This window comes from Musca autumnalis, unplaced genomic scaffold (genome assembly GCF_047663935.1).
Source record: "Musca autumnalis isolate F117 unplaced genomic scaffold, ASM4766393v1 scaffold_1, whole genome shotgun sequence".
NCBI lineage: Eukaryota > Metazoa > Arthropoda > Insecta > Diptera > Muscidae > Musca > Musca autumnalis.
Window position 1 is genome coordinate 8,649,064 of NW_027411644.1, and position 24,386 is coordinate 8,673,449.

The 24,386-nt window shown below is 32.9% G+C and overlaps 1 protein-coding gene across 1 annotated transcript in view; it reads left to right on the forward strand.

Moving 5' to 3' along the window:
- Nlg3 (Neuroligin 3) overlaps window positions 1-24,386 on the forward strand; it is a 370,712-nt gene that overhangs the window by 52,876 nt on the left and 293,450 nt on the right. The window contains exon 2 of the mRNA XM_073964459.1: window positions 9,650-9,691. The gene's annotated coding sequence lies outside the window, so the exon portion shown is untranslated. The remainder of the gene's footprint in view (window positions 1-9,649; window positions 9,692-24,386) is intronic.

Below are 24,386 nucleotides of genomic sequence, written 5' to 3' on the forward strand. Positions count from 1 at the left end.
AATGTAATTAATTGCTGTTGCCTCTTGCAACAAGCTTTGTTGGTAATTGGAAGCCAGCTACGATGCTCCAATTGTCCCCGGTTGACATCAGGCCGGCGACCATGTGTAATTTCGAGAACAATTTACACGCCTATAATATTATGTGCATATATTATATAACCTGTTATATGCCATGGTAAGCTGTTGTTAGCTTGCCTTCGTTCATATGTAAGGATATTTGTTTGAATTTATGCTGGCAGATATGTACATATGTATGTGCATGTCATGAGTTTGTTAACTACAGATGTGTGTCTGTGTTTTTGTGCGTTCCGTGTATAGGTGGTACTTTTATATCCTGTCATAAGCAAACACTAAATAAAACAAAATAACATTCAATACTGGTTCTGGGTAATTGTTTTGGGCTGTGTGTGTGGCTAGGAGAATGTACATTGCCCTGATTGAAAATGGAATGTGTAACAAGTGTAGTAATAAACCAAAAACAAAAACCTTCTTATAGTTACGGTATTTTTCATTTTGTTTTGTTTGTAATTTTTCAATTTTATGCTTTTATGCAGAGAATAGAGCTTAAAAATTTCCCAGAAAGACTTCAAAGCAAACACTTCAAATGGATTTTCGTTGAAATTTTCTAATTGTTAGCTGTCAATGTTTCGTGTAAAAATTAAAATACAACGAAATAACAATTTCTTGGAAGTTATTAAAGAAATATAGAGATACAATTTTAAAATATTTTAATAATCATGTTGTTATTTCAAATTGATTAATTAAAAGGTTACAAAATCTTTCACATTCCAGGTATGTGTGGTATTGTGGTGCAATAGAGCGGCTTTTGCATTACTTTGAAATATATACATATATCAAACAATATTGAATAGTAGGTCCCTTATAATTGAGCCAGTATGAAACGGCATGCACTCATTGATATGAAAGAGGTCTCTTTTGCCCCTTCGGGTGTGTTGCTAGAACAAAATCAATAGGCTTCGTCCTCTCTGGGGTCAACGATTGCAAAGATTATATAGGCAGACGGAAATTTTATTTTAATACCCTACACCACAAAGTGGAAAGGCTAAAATAAGTTTATTTTCCCGAAAATTCTTTAACACCGCGAAATTTTCATCGGAGACCCCCCTTGTGGTGTACCAAAATTCATATCATATTGGTGATGATCGTAAAATATATATGGACCAAAAATAAAATTTTTATCCGATTTTGTATGCATCACCAAAATCAATAGGCTTCTTCATCTCTGGGGCCCCGTCAAACCCCAACATTTCGTGACGATCCAATCAAAGCGACCTTCAACGATTGCAAAGATTATATAGACAGACGGACATTTTATTTTTATATCCTACACCACAAAGTGGAAAGGCTAAAATAAGTTTATTTTTCCGAAAATTTATGTAACACCGCGTAATTGTCGTCATATACCCCCTCTTGTGGTGTACAAAATTCATATCATATTGGTGATGATCGTAAAATATATATGGACCAAAACTAAAATTTAGGTCGGTGCGAAAATTTAATTAAGGTTTGAGTTTATAGCAAAAAAGAAGCTTGCAATGTTAATATTTAGCGGGTTAAATGAACCATAACTTGTGTGTTATAATTTGTGAAAATTGTAGCATAATTACCATATCTTTATCTCTAGAAGATATGTTCCACCCTCGTAAGTTATATTTAGAAAAGGAACTCTTGACCATTCGGTTGATGCCAATTACGTTGATCTATGTGGTCAGATAACAGCCTATTATACAGGGATCCCACAGTGTTATTTGTGTATCGTATTACCACTATATAAAATAAATTTAGTGGAAAACTAGTGAAGAAAAAATATATTCATCAGAAAAAACTATTTCTCATTAAGACTTCTTCATATAAATGACATGTAGCCTCCTCCAAGTCCGAACGACGTGCCGCACACTAAAACACTGCTTATAGAGGCGGTACAACATTTTTTAGGGTGTGGTATTTTGATAAGTTTGAAAAAATAAAGCCTTAATAAACATTTGTTTTTGGATTTCAAAAACAAGACATTGAAACAGCTTCTCCTTTTTTCAATGAATTTCCAGCGACCTCAAACATATTTGCAAGAATTATACTTTCTGCGAGAAATAATGCATTTAGTGAAATGATATGGAAACATTCAAATTGAAAATCTAACGAGTTTTCATTCATGTTTTCCCAAATATTCAATCAAATGTGAAAAAATATTAGTTTTTTAAATTATTGTGTTTTTGTTCGACCTTTTTGATATCAATAAAAAACAGAGTTGTTTGAGCTTGAGGTCTTATTTTTGTTGTTTATTTATTTATTATTTCCAATATTTCGCAATTTACTTGAATTGCATCCTCTGGGAAAATCTACAATATTAAAGTATATTTTCAATATTATTATCACAGCAATATAATATATAATATAAATACATGTTATATTATTAACAAACACAAAATTAACACAGAATTTGCTTACAAGTAAAATCAAAATAAAAGTGTCAAGTTAGCTTAAAAACTATGATGGGCTTCACCATCATCGTCGCTTGTAAATATTGCACTGATTTGATTTACTTATTGCAGGTTCTGTTCTGTGTTAAATGTCTGTAGCAGTATGCAGCATTGTCTGTGTCGCTCTTAAAGTTTATTCTCTTCGTTGTTGGTAGATTATTGATGTGTAACATTTCTAACGTCATTCTCCTGTTGTAGTTGTTTTCAGTTTGGAGTATTTTAACTTCTTCAAATTTTGGCTGGTGATTTTTTCTCTTGCAGTGTTCTGCTAACGCCGTTTTTTGTATTGCATTTTGATTTCGTAGTTTGATGTCAGATTTGTGCGCCGAAATTCGTGTTTTTAATTTATTCTTTGTTGTACCAACGTACATATGGCCGCATGTTTCGTACTCGTTTCCATCACATTCAATCTTATATATTAAGTTATGTTTCTCCATGTTTTCAATCTTGTTTTTGGTATTTGTAAAAAGTGTCTTAAGGGTGTTGTTGGGTTTTTGGGCTATATTGTATATATTTTTATCATATAGATTAGAGTATTGAAATCTCTCTGATATTTGAGGTAAGTAAATCATAGATTTATATGTACCTTCTACTTCATTTTTCTTGGTTCTCGGCCGATCGTGTTGTTCCAATAAGTTATTAATTAATCCAATAGGAAAACTGTTTTTCAATAATATATCCCTGATTTTAACTTTGTTCTTTCTATGAAATTTTCGGTCACTCGTGTTAAGAACTCTATTCACTAGGTTTTTTGCAGTATTTATAATCATTTGTCTGGGATGTTTCGAGTAAAAATTAATAATTCATCCAGATGCCGAAGGTTTTTGGTACCAGTCAATTTCCAATTTTCCATTCTTTCTGTATATCATAGTGTCTAAGTATGGTATACAATTGTTTCGCCCTTCTTCTATACTAAATTGTATATTCTTATGGAAGCTGTTTAATGTCGTCAAGGTGTTAGTTATTGCATCGCCGTCAAGAATCACAAAAAGATCGTCAACATATTTCGTAATTATTACTGGTTTTTTGGTTAGTTTCTCCATAACTATGTCAGCTACTATCGGAGAAGCTGGTGAACCCTTGGGAAGTCCTTTTTTCTGTTTGTAAATCTTGTCGTCATATTTAAAGTATCGGTTGTCCTTTATGCAAAATGTAAGAATACGGAAAAATAAGCCCTTCGTCATATTTGTGTATTCTTTTATCTCTTCCCATCTCTCTTCAATTATTTGTATCCTGGTATACTGGGGAACAAATTTACGACGTCGAACGATATCATCATCTCCTTGTCATCAATTGTGATATTTTTTATTCTGTCTTTGAACGCCAATGAATCCTTTATATTGTATTTCGAGTTTCGACCTCAAGCTGAAACAACTCTGTTGTTTATTAGTTTTTTAAATTCCAATAATTTATAGACATTTCCTTATTTTGTTTACATTTATATTTGACACTAACGTTACAAAGAAAAACAAATTCCTATGTGGTTGTTGTTGAGTTGTATTTGTTGTAGTGCTTACTTTACCTGGTTGGTTCTACCATGGTTTCGTCAAATATTTGATTTGAAAAATCTAAAAATCGAAATCGATCTTTGACTTTACAGAAAATCAAAAGACCGATTTTCTATTTTGATTTGTATATCCTCAGCATTTATGCTAACGAGGGTATATGGTAATATTCAAAAATGTTTTACAATCGTTGATGTTGAGGTTCACCATTTAATAAGTCGCGAAATGTCAATATATTTCCTATAATATGAATATATTTATGTTAATTACAGTGTTTTAGCCGGGGTCTCATAATATAGACCATAATAAATAAATTACGTGGAAGCTGTGTTGGTGATAATATAAAAAAATGGGTAAAAATGTGTTGAAGTTAGCAAGTTTTTTCTTGATTTCTGGTCAAACCAGGGAAAATTCAGACCTGAGCTCAAAGAAAGAATTGAAGAATACCCCTTGGGCAACATGGTTCTAATGTATGACTTCTCGATAAATACAGTGCATCCCCCTTAAATCGATGCTGACATTTTGAAGTTTTGAAATCGGGGTTTTTTGATTTTTTCTTATAATTGGAGGGCGCCACCAGATAATGACCTAAACTATTTATTGGATTGTAGAACTCATGATTCCACGTCGTTTGATGTATATCTCATGAGTGTGCTCCGTAAATCTCCCTAGTAATAGGAGTCCGAAGTCGAATTTTTGGTGCGTAAATTTTCTTTAGAAACCTATTTTTTGGCTTCAAAATTTACAACTGTGACTCAGGTGCCCTTGAACCCCGCGTGATTTTAGTTTTTTTCCGAGCCGGATTTAATGAGCCCTACCGCGATCGAATCTATCCACTAAAACCGCTGATATAGATACCCTGAAAATAGGAAAATAAGCAAAATTTTATTTTGACTAATCCGCATACTAAACCGCGATTTCCCTTAAAATTTTTTACATAAATGGAATCCTTTATACGCGATTATAATATTTGTCAAAAAGGTGTGTCATAAATTACAGAGATTCGGGAGTAGTATTCGTATTTAACCAAAAATAGAATCAGGTAGCACATCCGCGGTTCTTGACGAATCTGTATAAAATTTGTCTTATTGACGTATTTTTAACAGGGGGTCACTAAAATCGGATGCGCCTTATAATCATATGGACATCGCGTAATTTTTGCCCACCTTAATGTTTTTTGAATAGTAAGATGCAACTGATGGCACACTTTGTTGGCTGAATGAAACATGGAAAAATGCAAACATATTGAGAGAGATGCACTCGCTCTATGCGCCTCAACTGATTTTAACTATTTCGCGCGTTATACGGGTTTTAACTTTTATGTTTTTGAAGTTAGAATAAATAAAATTTACTCCAAGATTCCTTCATTATTTTTTGATTTTCCGCGAAAATGAACATAAATTTAGCAAATATTTAGGCGTGTACGGATAGATATTAAATGTTGTTACCGATTTATATATACATTTTGGTATTAAAAAACACAAAGGGAATTTTTAAATATTTTTTTTTTATAAGGGAATAAAACCAACCATAACTTTTGGGCGCAACATACAATTTTGTGAACTCGAACAGATTTGAAACGACGATTTTTTTCTTAACCCATGTACCAAAAATCGTGAATGCGCTTGTAAAAAAATTGTTTAATTTTTTTCGATGTAATTGTAAAGGAAATTTGAAATTTACCATATACACTTTCATACGGGCAAAATGTGCCTCATCGAAATAATGGTTTTAGACCACAAGTATATTTGGACAAAATACGTTTCAGACAATTTGGAGTCGATTTAGCAATGTCCCCATGATAACTCTCGAACGGATTAACCGATTCGAACCAAATTTTGGGTATTTTAATATTTTGCCTAAACTTAGTTTATGTTCGAATATGGATCATATCGGTCCACTCCTTCCGGTACTCCCCCACAAAAGTTTGAAAATGTTCGGAAAATTTGTGCGCACGATAACTCTTGAAGGGAGTAACCGCTTTAGTCCGTACTTTGCACATCGTGAAATTTCTCCCAGACTTAGATGATGTTCCAATATGGACTCAATCGGTCCACTACTTGGGGTACCTCCCAATTTAGGACCAGCTCATGAATCGCTTTGTTTTTTGTTGCAACAACTTGTATTCTCAGCCCCCCACACGACGGTAAAAGTTTTATCAGGGGAGAGCCCATACTTCCCGACAAAATAGCCTGCAAGGTGCAAAAAACCCCTATGACATCGTCTGTAGTGGGTATCTCCCCTACAAAAGTTCAAAAATGTTCGGCAAAGTTGTGCGCACGATAACTCTTGAAGGGATTGACCGATTTAGTCCATACTTTACACATCTAAATATATCTACCAGGTATAGATCAGGTTCGAATATGGACTATATTTGTCCACTCCTTCGGGTACCTCCCACACAAAATTTCGGATAAGTTCTATTTAAGACCTGCTCTCGAATCACTTTGATTTTTGTTGAAGCAACTTGCATTCACTGACCTCCTTTACGATGGTACAAGGTTTTTCAGGGGTAATTAAATACTTTCTGAGAAAATATCCCGAAAGTTGTAAAAATCCCTATGGCACCATGTGTAGGTGCTGAATCGCACTATAGCACTCGAACTGGTCAACGCATTTGGTCTGTAATTTGGCCTCCGGTCCACAATTTCCAGTACTAAAATGGTAAGCATGTCACGATGCATTTTCTTGAACAGGGTAACAAATTTGGTCCAAACTTTGGATCTTCTAATAGTTTGTCCAAATTTAGTTTAACTTCTAAAATCGCCCATATTGGTCCTCCACCTTGGTACCTCCTCCGAAAAACTTCAACATTTTTGTTTAAGTGCAGTTTAGGGTCTGTTCGAAGATCCTTTGGAAATGTATACCGACGTTATTGGTTGTGGTCCTGTTTACCACGATGTTTTGCTTTCCGTTCATGTTCATGCTTGCTGGCATACTGGTCCAAATGTTATACTATAACCCACTGAAATGACTAGTGGGTGCGATATCAATAGAAAAGGTATGTCTCCCAAAATAAGATCCACTTTCATAATGGACTATGTTGGTCCATTCCTTCAAGTACAACTTTAATCCTAATCCGCATTTTTGTCTGTAAGTTCAAATGTTCAAAAAGGGCCACAAAATATTGAAAAGACCCTAAATAAATTTGATTGTCCGTAGATGAAAGTTTCAATTCACATAGGCTGAGGGTATATCTCTGTCGCAAAACCGACTGATACTTTTTTACTTTTTTACTTAGATTCAAAATCGAAAGATCGATTTATGTTTTGACTATTGATATGTAACGACAAAAAAGCAAACTGAAAAAAATATAATAACCCTAAAAGTCTAAAAAACTATTGATTATACTGTGTGTAATTTTTTGTGTCATGGAAAATTAACCACATTCTGACACCGCAGCGTGATAGAAGACGAAAAATAAGAAGACACGTGTCTCGGCGTTTTTCCCTGTTACTTCGAATTTCGCGGTTATGGGCCCCCAAAGACCTGAGGCCTTGATGCCAAAAAGTACCACTTTGTCAGGCTCATATCTTCTAAACCGCTAAGAATTTTGGTTTACTCGTGGAGGCAAAGTTGTAGCTCTTATCTTAAAGAATAATAAATATGAAGGCATAAAATCCATTCAACCTTATCTTCAAGGTCAAAATCGTTAAGGTCAAGTTTCCGTTATAATTTTTTCTCAGATTTTGGCCTACAGATATCAAACCGATCAAAATTGAATCAAACAACCAACTACAAAAATGTACCTTAGATCTCAATAAACAACTTTCTAAAATATACGAACCCTGTAGAAATGGTTCTTAAAGGTCAAAATAGCAAAACAAATGCAATTTTTATTTTCTTTTTTCGGTTTCTGCTCCATAGAAATTAAACCATTCAAAATTCAAGAAAACATTCAACCACAATAATGTAGCGAATATATCAGTTTACAACTTTGTGAAACATCAGAGCCCACTACTAAAGGTCAAAATAGCAAAAAAAAAAAATATTCGATTTTTATACTTTTTTCTCCGATTCTGGTCCATAGATACCGAACCGTTCAAAATGCAAGAATAAAATGAACTACAAAAATGTACCTAAGATCTCAGTTAACAACTTTCTAGAACATATGAACATTATAGGAGCGGAGATTTTTGAGTTTTAACTAAAAATCAAAAGATCGAAAAATCGACTTCTGCTTTGTTATACGTTTCCCTAAACCACATACAACGGTACCGCCAGATTTCAGGTATTTTTAGGGTTCCAAAAAAACATGTACATATGTAGGTCCTTGTTTTTGTATAGTCACCATATAACCGTACACCCCGATTTCAGGTATTTTAATGTTTTTTAAACAATTTTTAGACTGTGCCCAATCCCTACGATCATATATTTTTCGAGACCCAGACTTATGGCTTTTGCTAATAAACGATATAATGGCATTCTGAACTTTGAATTTTATTAAATTGAAAATGTCCATTACTTCCGAAGTTATTGATTTTGGAACCCATGTTTATGCTTCTCCCGTATGGCCTGCTACTCCCCCGATGAAGTGCGTATGACTAATATAAGGTTTAAAGTTTTACTCACTTTTAAACTTCCGAAACAAAAATAAATGGTTTGAATCATATAAAAAATTATTGGTTTGCTCCAGTACTGCAAAAATCTACTAATTTTTACTATTTTTTCGCTAACATAAAGGAAACACTTTTATCGTAGTAAAAAATAAAAGCTTCTTGAAGATTCTGGAACAGATATTATATTTTAGAAACACGGTGCTCTTGAAGCAACTTTAAATGGAAGGTGCTTACACCTGGGAAGTTTTTGTGGATTCTGAAACTACAATGTTCATAGATGAGAAAAATCAAAAAACAAAAAAATCGCCGTACCGCTTTTTAAATAAATCGCGATTCCAATTGACATTTCTAAGGGTGTTTTTAGGTTTTCACGATTTTGCATGGTAACCGCAAGTCCTATCGAAGTGGGACTGAAAAAAATGTTGTAGCTATGAAAATTCTCTACAAGATTGACCTTTATGATAAGTTCACAGGTTTTACCGTTTTTGAGATATAGAAGTTCAAATTTTCTTTATTCCCATTTATATGGGACTTGCGGTTTGCAAATCGTTAAAACCTAAAAAAACCCTAAAAATGTCAACTTGAATCGCGATTTATTTAAAAAGCGCTACGGCGATTTTTTTCGTGTTTGATTTTTCTCATCTATGAACGTTGTAGTTTCAGAATCCACAAAAACTTACCAGGTGTAAGCACCTTCCATTTAAAGTTGCTTCAAGAGCACCGTGGAAAATATTGAAAATTTGGTTCATGTGTTATATATTTTTTATATTTTATGTTGTATATCGTGGCAAAACTTTTCATTTTATTAGTTTTGAAGTGCGTATGACTAATATAAGGTTTAAAGTTTGACTCACTTTTAAATTTCCCGAAACAAAAATAAATGATTTGAATCATATAAAAAATTATATTTTAGAAAATCTTGAAAATTTGTTTCATGTGATTGTGATGTGAGATTTTTTCAAATAAGTTTATAAATTTTTTATAAATGTTATATGTTGCCTTTAGTTCACAATACTTTTGCCAATTAAAAAATAAGTATTTTTAACAACGTAAAATAATTTTATATTATTTTCCTTCTTTTTTACAGATAACAGGTGGGATTTTTTTTAAATCATTCAAACATACGTAGGTGAGCAATTTATAGTTTTTATTATCACACAATATGCGGAACACCCAGCTCTTCCTAGTTGATAAATTATTTTCTGGTATACATGTTTTTAATTTTTGTGTGTACAAATTCAATTAACTACAATTTTAAAAATAAATGCCAAGAAAAAAACTTGTGTTTGATGCATAACACAACAACAATACGCATATCGAATTACACAAAAATATATACTAACCATTGAAACGGGTTGAACAAAAACAAAAATATTATTTATTACATATTTGCATGATAGCAAATGTTTTTGTGTGTTTCAGAATCAAATTGCAACTCTACAGATTTGTGAGAACCTAAAACAAAAAACTTGTGTGTTTCTAAAAGAGGAAAACTCTTCTACCAAGGCCGAAATCATTCACAAGCATAAAACACGAATGAGTGAATGAGCATGGCTTTGCTGGCTGGCTGTATAGATGGATGGGCGTATGAGTGATGTTAAATGATGATTATAAATATTTATCGTACTACATGACGTATGAGTGAGTGATTTATGAAAGTTAAAATTGTTTGTCGGATATAATGCATACACATATACATACATTATATACGTCCATAGAAGTACAAACAACCAATACAACATAGACAAGAGTTTATTGGAATTGTTTTTGTTGAATATTTGAAAATGCAGGACTTTCAAAGGAAATGGACATAACGAAATTAATCAAATTTAATTTACAATGTCACATAAATAATGATGAATAAATAATAACAAATATGATAAGTTAGGAGAACTAGGGAGAAGGAGGTATGAAACTGATGTAATTAAATATGAAAATTAATTATATTGCTTTAAAATTTCCACACAGGTTTTAACAAAAAAAAAAAAAAAAAAGAACTCGAGGTGTGTATATGAGAGTCAATGTTTATTATAAATAATTAATTTCTAGAGATTATTTGTTTTATTATTGCTGTTGTAGTGCATAGTGACATCTCACGTGAATGTAGATTAAAACAAATAATGTTATGATCTGCATAAATTAGTTATTAATTAATTGCTTTTTGCATTTTTAAGTAGAAGTTCATTGAGTAAAATGTAATTTAAATTAAACGGCAATGCAAAAATAGTATTAGAAATGGGAAATGATTATCTGCCACAGAGCCATTATGTATAAGGGGGTGGGGCTTAAGAGGGTGTACTCATTTGCATGTTTCTTTAGAGATATTACACATTCTCATAGCCAACAAGACAACAAATTATTGTATAAAGTTGATTATCATGTGGGTCTAAAGAGTTCAGCATGTGCAGAAAGGTATAATACAAACGGATTGATAAATTTAATATACCCTCCATTATATATTGAACGGTATAAAAATATTCTTAATCGAAATAATGATTTCAGTCCCCAAGTGCGTTTGGACAATATTCGTTTCAGAAAATTTGTAGTCTATTTAGTCCTATTCGTCCTAACTGCCTGGTGCAACCGATAACTCTCGAACGGATCAACTGGTTTCCAAAGTTTGGTCCTAGTAATGTTTTGTCCAAGTTTAGCTCAAACCTGTTCGCAGCTCCTATTGACAAATCTTCCTGAGATAAAGGCATAAATGCTCCAAAGAAACTTTTATATATGTTTACTTTTCTTTCTTACAGTAAACACATTTGATAAGACGAATCTGAAAGAATTTTGTCGATATATGCATCCAATATGGCGTTATAGCTCTTTAAATAAAAAAAAAATATTTTCCAGATAATCCAAAGCGATAATCATATGAAAATTAGACGACATTTAAAATAGATATTTCCGAAAATTTTGTTGATAATATTAAAAGTTTTGGATTGGGATTTGATGGGTGGCCTACAAATATAAAATTTTAGTACAATAAATTGAGATCAACTGGGAATGGGTAAAGTACCGTTATCAAGAATTAAAAATTTAAATTTGATAAAAAATATAAATTCTTAAGATTTCGTAGAGTAGATCTTTTGATTGTCACCTTGGCTCTTGGTTCCGTTAATTCGACATCTCTTCCTGGGCGAAATGTGTAAAAATTTTCGGCCCATCCCTGCAACCTTCTGAGATTTGTCAATATTTTAATGAATGACCAACTTGATGTTAATGAAAAACTACAAGTTTTATATTACACTGTGCACCATTTTTATGGTGATCTTGTGCAAACAATTCGAACTGAGGATTTTTGGAAAGTACAGACCCAAACGACAAGAAACCCTAGTTGGGTTTTGTTGTGTCAGATCCAGCTCGGATTTTATGGTCCCATCTAAACATGGTTAAATATTGAGTTTTTAAAGAAATTCGGGGCTATATCTCTGAAACCAATGCGAATCTTCTTCTGACTTCTGAAGCAAATTTGTAGGTAAGGACAAGAATAAAATATTTGGAGAAATAATGAACTCGAAAACTATATTCATTGCCTCAAATTTCAAAATATATGCAAAAATGCCACAATTTTTATACATTTCGCACCGTATCTCCAAAACCGTTAATTTCTTCTGAATATTTTCTTTTAGAACATGACATTGTTTTAAAATGCCTCTATGCCGTTGTTTTCAGTACATTTTTCAACGACGATTTAATAAAAATGTCAATAATATAGTGAAATCCGAAATTCGAGAACACACTGTTGTTGTGAACTGTGTTTGAAATACGTGTTGTAAAATATATGATGCAACATACCGCTGAAACAACATGAAGGAAGCATTTTAGAGTTTCAGAATGTTCTAAAGAATTGTTGAGAACTTTATTTGGAAGATATTTGCAAAAGGTTACTTGTTTCAACTCCCAATAGTTTAGCCGATAGTAACCAGAATTTTAGCAATTATGTAAAATTTTCTATATTTTATAGATTTTGATGCCCTAGATGGAGCTTTTCTTATGTGGTTTTTTCAAAAGATAAGTTCTACTAGTTTAGGACTACAATATTGCTAAAGACAGCAAGGCCAAATTCCTATTGGTTTCTGAGATAAAGGCCTGATAAATGCAAAAAAGTGTAGATTTAGCCCAGTTTAGATTAGGCCATAAAATCCGAACTGGATCTGACAGGACAAAACCCTACTAGGGTTTTTGTAGTCTAAATATGTACTTTCAAAAAATGCATACTAGAAGTTGTTTGCATTTTCAGTGTTGCATAGTGTTATTAAATGACTGCGTTACAGCTTCATTTTAAGATAGGAGGAGTTAACCTAAGTTAACGAATTTTTCTATAACTCGGTCTATTTTAATTGATTATCCTACAATTATGCGATATTTGCTTAGGTCCCTATTCAGTTTTAACGATTTCGGCAAAAATCGCTTCAGGTTTGGATATAGCTCCCATATATAATTTCGCTCGATGTCGCTCAATTACAAGTAATTACGTCACATTTTCCAAATTTCATCAAATTCTTAAAAACAGGCTAAAATATAATTGAGAGCTATATTCAAATCCAAACCGATTTTTGTAAAACTGAAAAAGGGCCTAATAAAACATCCCATGTTAGATTTGAAGGCTATTTATCAAAAATTGACCGATTAATAGCAACATCGTTGAAGATATATGTATGGAGGCTATATCCAAATCTAAACCAATTTTTGTGAAAATCGCTAAAGCTACCTGGGGGCTAAGAAATTAACACATATTCAACCACATTTTTCATTCCTACTTGTACAAAAATTCATCATTCAACTCCTTCTATTTTTGTCCACTATTATATGGAACCGGCAACACTGTGCGCCGTTCATACTGAGCGATAAAAAAACGTTCAACACCATTGAGCTAATATGAACCTGCGCACAGTTGTTGTTGTAACAGTGTTCTCTTTATTGTGTTTGCGTGTTCGTTCTTTTGCTCAATCTGGCTCCGGGTATATCTCCAGTTCCAGGAATGTGGCTGCTTAGATGGGATGTGCCTGATATGCCTGTTGATCTAGGGGTTCTCTCCTATATTGTTGGACCTCCCTCAACAGAGCATGAATATCCTTCCTGATATGCCTGGGTGTGTCGGGCCTAGCCAGCAGATGGTGATTGGGATGGCTCTCACGGTAACACCCAAGCAAGTACTCCAACGAAAGCATCTCATTGTGTTGCTTTACTGGAAGAATCTTTGCCTTCTCATGTAGATGGTCCATTGAAGACTTGAGGAGGCACCCTGTTGCTGTTCTTAGGGCGGCATTTTGACAAGTTTGAATCTCTTTCCAAAGCGTATGAACTAAATTCGGGGACCAAACTGGCGCAGCATAGGTTACCACAGACCGACCTATCGCGTTATATGTGGTCATAAAGGTTTCTTTATCTGCACCGCAAGTGCTGCCGGCTAGGGACTTGAGGACTTTGTTCCTGTTTTTCAGTTTGTCGCAGATAGCTACAGCATGCGCGGACGACTTGAACGTAGTGTTGAATGTGACCCCTAGAATTTTGGGGCAGTTTATGGTCGGAATTTTGCTACCATCGACCACGACATTCAACTGTCTTCTATACCATGGCAGCGGATTCTCTCGTACCGGATTGACCCGGAAACACACAACATCAATTTTCCGGCCAGCGGCTGCCACCTCAGTGTACACGTGTTTGTATTTGTTTTGTTTTTCTGCCCAATTTTTTGTCGTCACCGAGTGTTAATTTCTATATGGGATTCGATAGCACTGTCCGACAGCTACAACTTTGCCTCCATGAGCAAATTAAAATTCTTCGCGGTTTAGGAGATATGCGTCTGCCAAAATGCTCACTTTTGACTTAATTTTTCAAGGATATGTTGATGTCCTTTTTATCCTGAAATGCAATAATTTATAATTATTATATAAAGCCTATACTCTCCTCTTTAATATGACACCAATACCAGGATCGTACGACGATTTAAAGTATTTAAAATATTTTTTTGAAAAATGTTGACCTTTGAAATTTGTTTGACGATGAGAAAACGAAAAATTAAAAATATCATTTTGCCCATATTTTCAAACGTATATAGTCCGGTTCAAGTGTAACAAAATTTTTTAAAAATTGTCGGACGGTGTAGTAATCATATTAAAAAAAAGAAAACCAGAAAATAGGTCAAAATATTTTAAGGTGTGGGCGCGGCCTGCTCCTGAATATGAGGATTTTCATGCCATTTTGGAAAATATGTAATTTTTGCAAATTTTTGAAGAAAGAAATATTTATTTCTTGGAAACTATAACAGATATTGTTTCCATTCTTTTTGTTAAGTTGGTAGGATTTAAGAAACTTTTGTAATAAATTATTGTAGCGTTTACACCAAGTAATTTATTTTATGTTTTCTCAGTTACAAAATTTTATTGAAATTCCAAATTTAGTTGACTAGAACTTTTAATGAACAACATTTCGTTTTGCTAAAAATCTGTCTGAGACTGTCTCTTCTAGCTCATATATAGTTGTGTACCCGTACCGTACCGTCCGTTTAACACTTTTCTAAATTTTTTGAAAAAATGGTTTTCTCTGTACGAGCTTATGGTATAGAGCGATTATGCCTAGTAAATAGTATTTTCGTAATGGGCACAGTCCCGATCGTAGTGCAAAATGAAATTAAAAGTGCATTTAACTGTTATAAAATCCCACCTAATTTAGGCTTTGCTTACATTTTGTACTTTCTCCTTTCAAAAATGAACTTCCTCTTCACATATCCTGATACATTTTTATTGCTTCATAGGATTATGCTTATAACAAAATTATGTTAAAATTGTAAATGATTGTGGCCATAAAAGCTCCTGTTAGTATTTTTTTCCACTCACAAATTTTTTATACTTGACTCGTCTTCAATATTCCAGTTAGGCTCCTGCTGGAAACAAAGATAACATACTCCGTAGTTGCGTGGAAACCCAAACCTTTGGTTGATGTAGCCATTGTAATATATTTACAAAAATTTACATAAATGTGCACATACATAAAAAGGCGTTTGTTTATATGACATTACAGACATACGGGTATAACGTAGTTAAACATCCACATTAGGGCTATGACTTTTCGAATTTTTTTTTAAAAATAATTTCCTGTAGCACCGATAAATGAATTTTTGCCTAATAATCACAAAAATAAAGTTTATTACATTAAAATATAAAAACAGTTCACTGACAAATCGATTCTAAAAAATATATACATATACATATATATTTTTTTTAAATGTATCAAATGAAAAAAAATTCCTTTTCAAAAATTATTTCCTATTATTATTATTATTTCCTATACTTAAGCTAAAACTAAACAACGTTTATTCCATTGAAATATAGAAAAAGGTCATGCACAAACCACTTTGAAAAAAATTTGTTTTTTGTTAAAAAATTATATCTTTGAAAAAAGCGTTTATGACATTTTTATGATTCTCAGAATTAAAGAAAATTAGTGAGAAACAAATGTTATGTCAGCTTGTTTATCTCATGTGGCTCTAAAGTTTTTTTTGTTTTCAATTATATATCTGCTTCCAGTGAGTGACATCAAAAAAATGCCCATAATTCTGATAGATTCAAATTTTAAAATCATTTTGTGCGTGAGGTTTTTCACCGAATCACCTTATAATTAAGATTTTTTGTAATCTTATTTAGGAACTCATCACCCTATGATTACTGTATCATGAGGTTGTAAAAAGGCATAGCCCTAATCCACATACTTTGAATCCCTACTTTTTATATGTATGACATACTTATGTGTACCCCAACATATAAATCTTTATATGTGCGGGAATTGTCAATAACTGTTGGCATTGTTTCCATCATACATTGTTGTGGTTGTTGTAGCCGGTGTCATTGTATGTTGATATGGGATTGTTTACTTTCAATTAATCATAATCAAATAAACAAACACAAATACATCATTTATTGTTAACATCAAATGACACTATCTAGCCATAAACGGAAGCTAACTCTAAACCAACACAAGCAAAAAAAAAAATGAAATAAATTGTTACGTATTTTTTTAATAAATTTTAAATTACCCAACCCCTGATAAGCATAAAATTTAACAAAAAGATTCGCCTATACACACATCCTTGCTGTTTACTTTCTCGTGGGTTGCCACCACAGATCATAGAAATTATTGACTGTGTTGTCATCATGTTTGTTTTGGTTACTTCTTCTTCCGTTCACCATGTTGTTTTTCACTTCTATACAAAAATTAGAAAAGAAAACCGCAATGCTATTTTGTTAACATAAAATGTGAGTTTGCATTTAAACAACACCCCTAAGACTAATAAAAACCATTGGAACTTTGACTTCAAATACAGATATGCGAGGGTGTATGTAGGTATATTTAGAGAGCGACTGATGAAGGTTGGTGCTGGTTTGCGGTATAGAGAAACATTAAAACAAAGTAGCTGACAAATTGCGGTGCGGTAAACATAAACACGTTCGGTTACATAAAATGCCACAATGTCACATTCGATATACGCGTCTTGTATTTGCAATTGTAAACGGATATGAAGGGCCCAAATACGGATACCTTGGCTTGCTATATCATTTTATTTATTTTTTAATTTTTTGTTATGTTGCCTCTACATTGGCTCTACATTAGCATATGCCTGTGTTTATGTGTTTATTGCTGGGGTTTAAGGAAAACATTATGTGTAACTGAATATGAGTAATTTTTTATGCAAACTGTAGCCTTCTAATTTCAGATTTTCTCCAGTGAATTTTTGTCTAGTTAAGGGACCCAACAAAACCGACCGTTTTGTGATTTTCGTGTTCTTTAATTTAAATAGCACTCAAATATACTTGTAGCATCATTCATACACATGCTATGGAATCACTCATACTTTTCATTTCCTACATTCCTTTTATTCATGCCTGACTTATGAACGTTTAGGTTGCATTAACATTTCCGTTAAGGTTAAGCATTCATAGCTACACAAAGGATGTTGTACAAACATATAACGTATGTATGAGTTCTGGTATATGTATAAAGAAGAAACTACATTTTCATTACATTGTTGCTGAAATTACTTTTAATTTAAATGTGCCCAAAGGGTATTTGTTGGAAATTATGTTATATCACTCATTAAGTCTCTACTTTATGTTCCACATTAAGTTGGAAAATTATGTCTGTATGTTCATATTTAAAAACTGCTGTTAAAAAGGTTCTGTTGAACTGCTTAGGCTTTGATGTGCCTTTAAATATAAGGATGGTAGGTGTAGCGAATACTAATAAAACATAATTTAACATGTTTTAACATCTGTGTAGAAAAAGTTAATATTTTTATGCTCTTAAAAACGCTAACCTAGACTCATTATTTTCCAAACTTTTAGTTTGTGATTTAAATGATGAAAACTCCTACTTTTTTCACCTTGAGTTTAAATTTAGCAATTATTTTTTTTTAATTTATAATCATTATATTCCACCAGTCCGCTTACGTATGTACGTGTGTGTATTTTTCTATTTGAAAATGCATTTAAAAAATTAAAATTTATTGTAATCATTTCTAGACATAATTCTTAACATCGTCCTTTGTGTCGCACACATCAAAAGCTTTGTGAAAATGATCTACATCATTGTGAATTGTATGTATGTATATCGTGGCATTTTGATGTGAAACAATTCCATCAAAACATTCATTCAAGCCAACTGAGAGGGTAATTCGTCTGCACCGCAACAAAGACTTGCTCGTCGTACGCACACATGTTTAAGCTTATTGTATTCACACAAAGAGATTTCAAAGTTCAGCGGCCGTTCTAGATTATTTTGTACTGTTTTCTTTTTTTTTAATGCGTTCGTGTAGATACGATTTTAAAAGGGAACAAATGATGCCGTCTTTATGTTTGGTCAGACCGAAACATTTGCTCCCTCTACTATGAAGGAATCAGCTAATTGTAGGAGGCAATAAAAGGGCATCAAAGCTGTGTGTATGTGGTAGATACCAAAAAAGAGTACGAAAATTACGGTTAAATGAAAAACAGTTTTCTCAGAGAAAGTGATTGAGAATAAATCCTTATATTGAAACTTAGGTATTTGGCTATGGATGGATTTGTATGGATGGAAAAATACCTTTTATATTGAACTTAAAAGTCCACTAGACCATATTTCTACTGTGAAAATCAAGCCTCCGGATTTTGACATGAAGTTTTTTACCCATAAGAGAGAGTTCTTAATGTTGTCTTGGCTACAATGTTTGTATAAGTGTTCGTTGTTTGTCTTATATGCCAAAAACTATTTTTAGATATATTGTCTTTTTGCTCAGTACAATCCCAAGAATCAGAAACGCGAAAGCCCCAATAAGGTATTCAAATCGCCCCACCATATGCTACATGTCTAAGATTTTGATTGTCATAACCTTGTAGGTGCTTCAATTTAAAGATCTTCATATAACTTCAAATATCTTTATTGTGGCAGAGGAACAAATGCTGTGGCTAATTCACTCTCATCGAGAAGTTTTGATAGTTTGTGACGATAAATGATGTTAATGTTAAGAACTGATAGTCTTTTAGAATCGAACCATAGTTCTGATAAGTTTAAAAATAAAACAGATGACAGAGCCCGAAAGGTGACAGAATCGTGAAAAGATTAAAGTTTCTGCATTAATAAGTTGATAAACCATTCCATAAAATAGACATACGGTATGGTTCTAGTCTCAGGGAATTAACTCAAATTAGGGTAGTAATTGAAGTGCAAGATCATATTTCCAGTTTTTTAGCCTTCAGCATAAAATTCTTATATAATAACGATGTCTGTAGCCCCCATAGAGCTATACTTTCCGATTTTTGTTATTTTAAGGGTTTAGCTACATTATCCAACTGGAAAAGCTGATATTTGGCATTTAGTTTTTGTTCGGAGATTATAATATTCCCACAAATAAAATAATTCTTATTAAGCGCATTGCCTGTACGGTACCGGCAAATCTTGGTATTTTTTAAAGTTTTAGTCACATTATCCAACGGAAGTGGCTGAAATCGGAAATCAATATAATTTATGGTGCGGCATACAAAGTTCTGACCGGTCAAACTTAACTCCGTTTTCGCTTGTTATATACACTTTGTAATTTAGACCCCACATATAATTGTACGGAACCCGTTTCAGACAATTTGGAGTCGATTTAGACTTGTCTGTCCATATGTCTGGCTGGAGCGCACGATAGCTTTCGAACAGATTCCCAGATTTGGTCCTCTTAGTTCTATTTTTTTTTCTTAGTAAAATGGTGTGTACGATACATCCGTTAAGTAGATATACGTTTTTTTCAGGGATTGGTCCATACATCCTGAGAAAATGGTTCAAAAGCTGTAAAAATCCCTATGGCACCATGTGTAGTGGCTGGAGCGCCCGATAACTCTCGAACTGATCAGGTTCGGTTTATACCTTGGACTTCGTAATGTTTAGTCCAAATTTGCTTAAAGTTCGATGAAGGACCATAATGGCACACTCTTTTCTTCGCCTTTACTTCCAAAGTGAAAAAAATCACCTAACCGATTTGGTCCAAACTTTGGATTTCCTAATAGAGTTTAACATCGAAAATGGCCCATATCTGTCTTCCCCTCAAGGAACCTTCCGCAAAAGTCAGAATTTTTGTTTAAGTGCAGCTTAGGATCTTGTGGTCCTGTTTAAATCGATTTTATATTTTTCAAAAGCTCTAAGTTATACGGTGATCAACTGAAATGACTGCTGGGGGCGATATCTATAAAATAATAATAATAATAATAATAATAATAATAATAATAATAATAATAATAATAATAATAATAATAATAATAATAATAATAATAATAATAATAATAATAATAATAATAATAATAATAATAATAATAATAAAAAGAACAACTAAAAAAGAACAACTAACAATTATTATATAAATTTTAAACAAAAAATAAAAATATTTTAACATAATTTCATTTTGTTTTATATTTATATAATAATTGTTAATTGTTCATTTAAACTCAAGTTATATAATACAATACAAGTATATATGGCAATAAAAAATAATTTAAAAAAATTAAGTTTCAGTGTTTTATTTAGAAATGCACTTAAAACTAAAAAATAATTTGTCACTTAGCCTCAATAAATATATTCTTTCTCATGATAGAATCTCTCAAATAAAACGCTTGCATTTAAGTTATGAATTGTGGCAAAATTAAACGGCAAGCGTTTTATTTGAGAGATTCTATCATGAGAAAGAATATATTTATTGAGGCTAGGTGACAAATTATTTTTTAGTTTTAAGTGCATTTCTAAATAAAACACTGAAACTTAATTTTTTTAAATTATTTTTTATTTTTAACTTTTTAGTAAATACATTTTTTGACCACTGAGAACCCCAAATGCCGAATTACAGTCCATTTGAGCAGAAAATGTAGATTAAAATGCTTGAAATTGGGTGGTACCGTTATATGGAGGCTATATTAAACCTTGACCTACGTCCACAATTTTTAGTGGGGAAGTTGCTGGACTATTGAGAACTCCAAATGCCAAGTTACAGCAAATTCGGGTTAAAAATGAAGACAAAATCCCCAAAATACCAGAAGTCGGGTGGTACAGTTATATGGGGCCTATAGGAAAAAATGGACCCATATTGTTTTCGGTTTCATATTCATGTATTGTCATCTAAATCTGAAAAATGTGCAAAGTTTTAGTTCGATTGGTCAACTGCAACTGCGTGAAAAATGAGTTACCAGATTTTAAAAGGGGTCAAGTTAGACACTGTGAAAACACTGTAAGAATGGACCAATATTAGTTTTGATTTCATATTCATGTATTGTCATCCAAATCTAAAAAGTGTGCAAATTTTAAGTTCGATTGGTCAACTGCAACTGCGTGAAAAATGAGTTACCAGATTTGAAAAACAAAATACCGGAAATCGGGTGGTACCGTTATATGGGGGCTATAGGAAACAATGGACCCATATTGGTTTTGGTTTCATATTAATATATTGTCATCTAAATCTGAAATGTGTACAAAGTTTTAGTTCGATTGGTCAACTGCAACCGTGTTAAAAATCAGTTACCAGATTTGAAAAGGGCGTCAAGTTAGACACCGTAAAAACACTGTAAGAATGGACCAATATTAGTTTTGATTTCATATTCATGTATTGTCATCCAAATCTAAAAAGTGTGCAAATTTTAAGTTCGATTGGTCAACTGCAACTATGTGAAAAATGAGTTACCAGATTTGAAAAGCAAATTAGATAAAACACTGTAAAACAGTGTAAAAATGGACCAATATTGGTTTTGATTTCATATTCATGTATTGTCATTCACATCTCAAAAGTGTGCAAAGTTTTAGTTCGATTGGTAAACTGCAACTGTGTTAAAAATGAGTTACCAGATTTGAACTAAACACACACCAAGGCAAGTTAAATAAAACACTGTAAAAACCAAAAATGTTTTACAAGCGATGAATCCGAGTTTCACCCATTCAGAATTCGCGAACTGTTAACATATTCTGTCTAATATGTCAGTAATTCTTTAAAATGATGTGTTTTAGGTGGGATTCCATAATGTCTTACATTAAAATTAATATTCGTGGAAGCTGTGTTAGCATCAATGTAGAAAAATGGGTAAAAATGGTTTGAAGCCAACTAGATTTTTTATGTTCCCTTCCTATTTCTGGCTTAACCTTACATTTTATAGACCTATGCCCAAAGAAAGAATCACAGAATACTCCATTGGGAACATGATACTGGTGTATGATTTTTCGATATGACCACTGCATCCACCCAAAATTAATGCTGACATTTTGAAGCCCGAATTTCGGGGTTTTTTAATTTTTTTATTAATACCTACGCTCAACAAGAAAATATTCAAAACTAATCATAGCATTATAGAACTCGTGATTTTACGTCGTTCAATGTATATCTCATGAGTGTGCTCCTTACAACTTCCTAGTAATTGGAGTATAAACGGCAAAATTTGATGCGTGAATTTTCTTTAAAAAAACTATTTTTTGCTTTCAAAGTGTCATTCAATTTCCTTTGAACCCCGCGTGAATTTAGTTTTTTTACGCGACGGATCTAATGAGCTCCTCCGCGATCGAATCTATCTACTAAATACGCGGATATAGATACCTTGGAAATAGGAAAATCAGCAAATAGGAAATTGACAAATCCGCGCACTAAACCGCGATTTTCTTTCATTTTTTACACAAATGGAATCCTTTATACGCGATTATAATATTTGCGAAAACGCGTGTCATAAAATACAGAGATATGCAAGTAATCTGGGTCTTTTACGCAAAATAGAATGTGGAGGCACGACGTATTTTTGATGGGTGCTAATGAAACCGGATGCGCATCAAAATCGTATGCTCATTGCGCGACTTTTACCCACTTTTAGGTTTTTGGCATTGTGAGATGCAACTGACGGCACACAATGGCCGCTGAGTGAAACATCGAAATATGCATAGGTATTGAAAAAAAAATTGATTCGCTGTATCGGAAATCGGATGCGCATCAGCAGACTTTAACTAATTCGCGAATAACAAGCATTTAAATTTTCATAATTTCCTATCCTAATAAGTTATCACAGTGCGCCACTAAGCTGTCGCGATGGTAAACCATATTTCTTGATGAAGTTTTAGCAGAACACAATAATCATTGTATTGGATTTTAGCGAAATATTTCGAGAACTGCCAAATATTTTTTTCTAATTTTTCGAAACAAACCGAAAAATATATTTTCAAAAATATTTTCCAACAATAACTTTTTCACCTTTGTTTTTGCTGTAATATGCAAATTGTGTACAAAATCTCTATAAAATTGGTTGCATGTTTTTTCACGCATTGTCTACATTCCGCAGATATTTTGAATATATTTTTTGAAGGTTTGTACGAACTCTGGGGCAGGATAATTTGGATTTACTTCAATATTTGTGTATTATTTGTAGTTTTTTCCGCGAAAATAAAAATAAATTTAGTAAATATTTAAACATCTACGAATAGATATGATATCCTGTTAACGATTTATAAATACATTTTCTTATAACAACAAATAAGATATTTTTATATATTTTTTCTTTATATGAGAATAAAACCGCTACAATTTTTGTGCGCATCGGAAAAGCGCCATAAAATTCGATATTGTCAACAGATTTCAATTCACAAAGGCTGAGGTTATATCTCTGTATACAAAACCCACTGATACGTCTTCACTTGCTCGGGGTAACGTCCATACTTCCTAAAAGACCCAGCCTATGCCAACTAAAATGCATGATGAGCTCAAAGATCAGCACATCGGAAATATCTTCCAATAGTACATCAAGTTAGAAGAAGGTCTATAACATTTTGAGCTCTTCTGAGAAAGGTAACCGAAGGTGTTTAAAAAAATTGTATGTGCAGTTTAAGGGCAGTTTTAGGGAATGTACATGTTCCTGCTTTAAAAAATCCCACGGTGATGACTAGAATTAGGTTGTGGGCCGTCCTCTGCACATTCTAATGCTTTTCTCAACTATTAATGAAGTTAGAATATATACTATATGGATTTTTAATGGAAGTAGTCCTTGCGTTTCTGATTCTGACTCCCTCAACCATTAGGAATCCGAAATGCCAAATAAAATCCAATTTGTGTCGGAAACAGCGATAAAATCTTCTAAATATTTTCTGCCATCTGAAAAAGAAATATCCAAACAAACACCAATTCGGTGGTCAAACTGAAGCAATACATTAAAAATTCCTTAAAGTGACGCCTATATCTACTGATGGCGTCTTAGAACACGCCGTTCGAAATCGGCGTCCCATCTCATTGAGCTGATATGAATCGGGGTGTTTGTGGAACAATTAATATATTATTATTTAAGCTTGATGTGATAAGGTGGCAG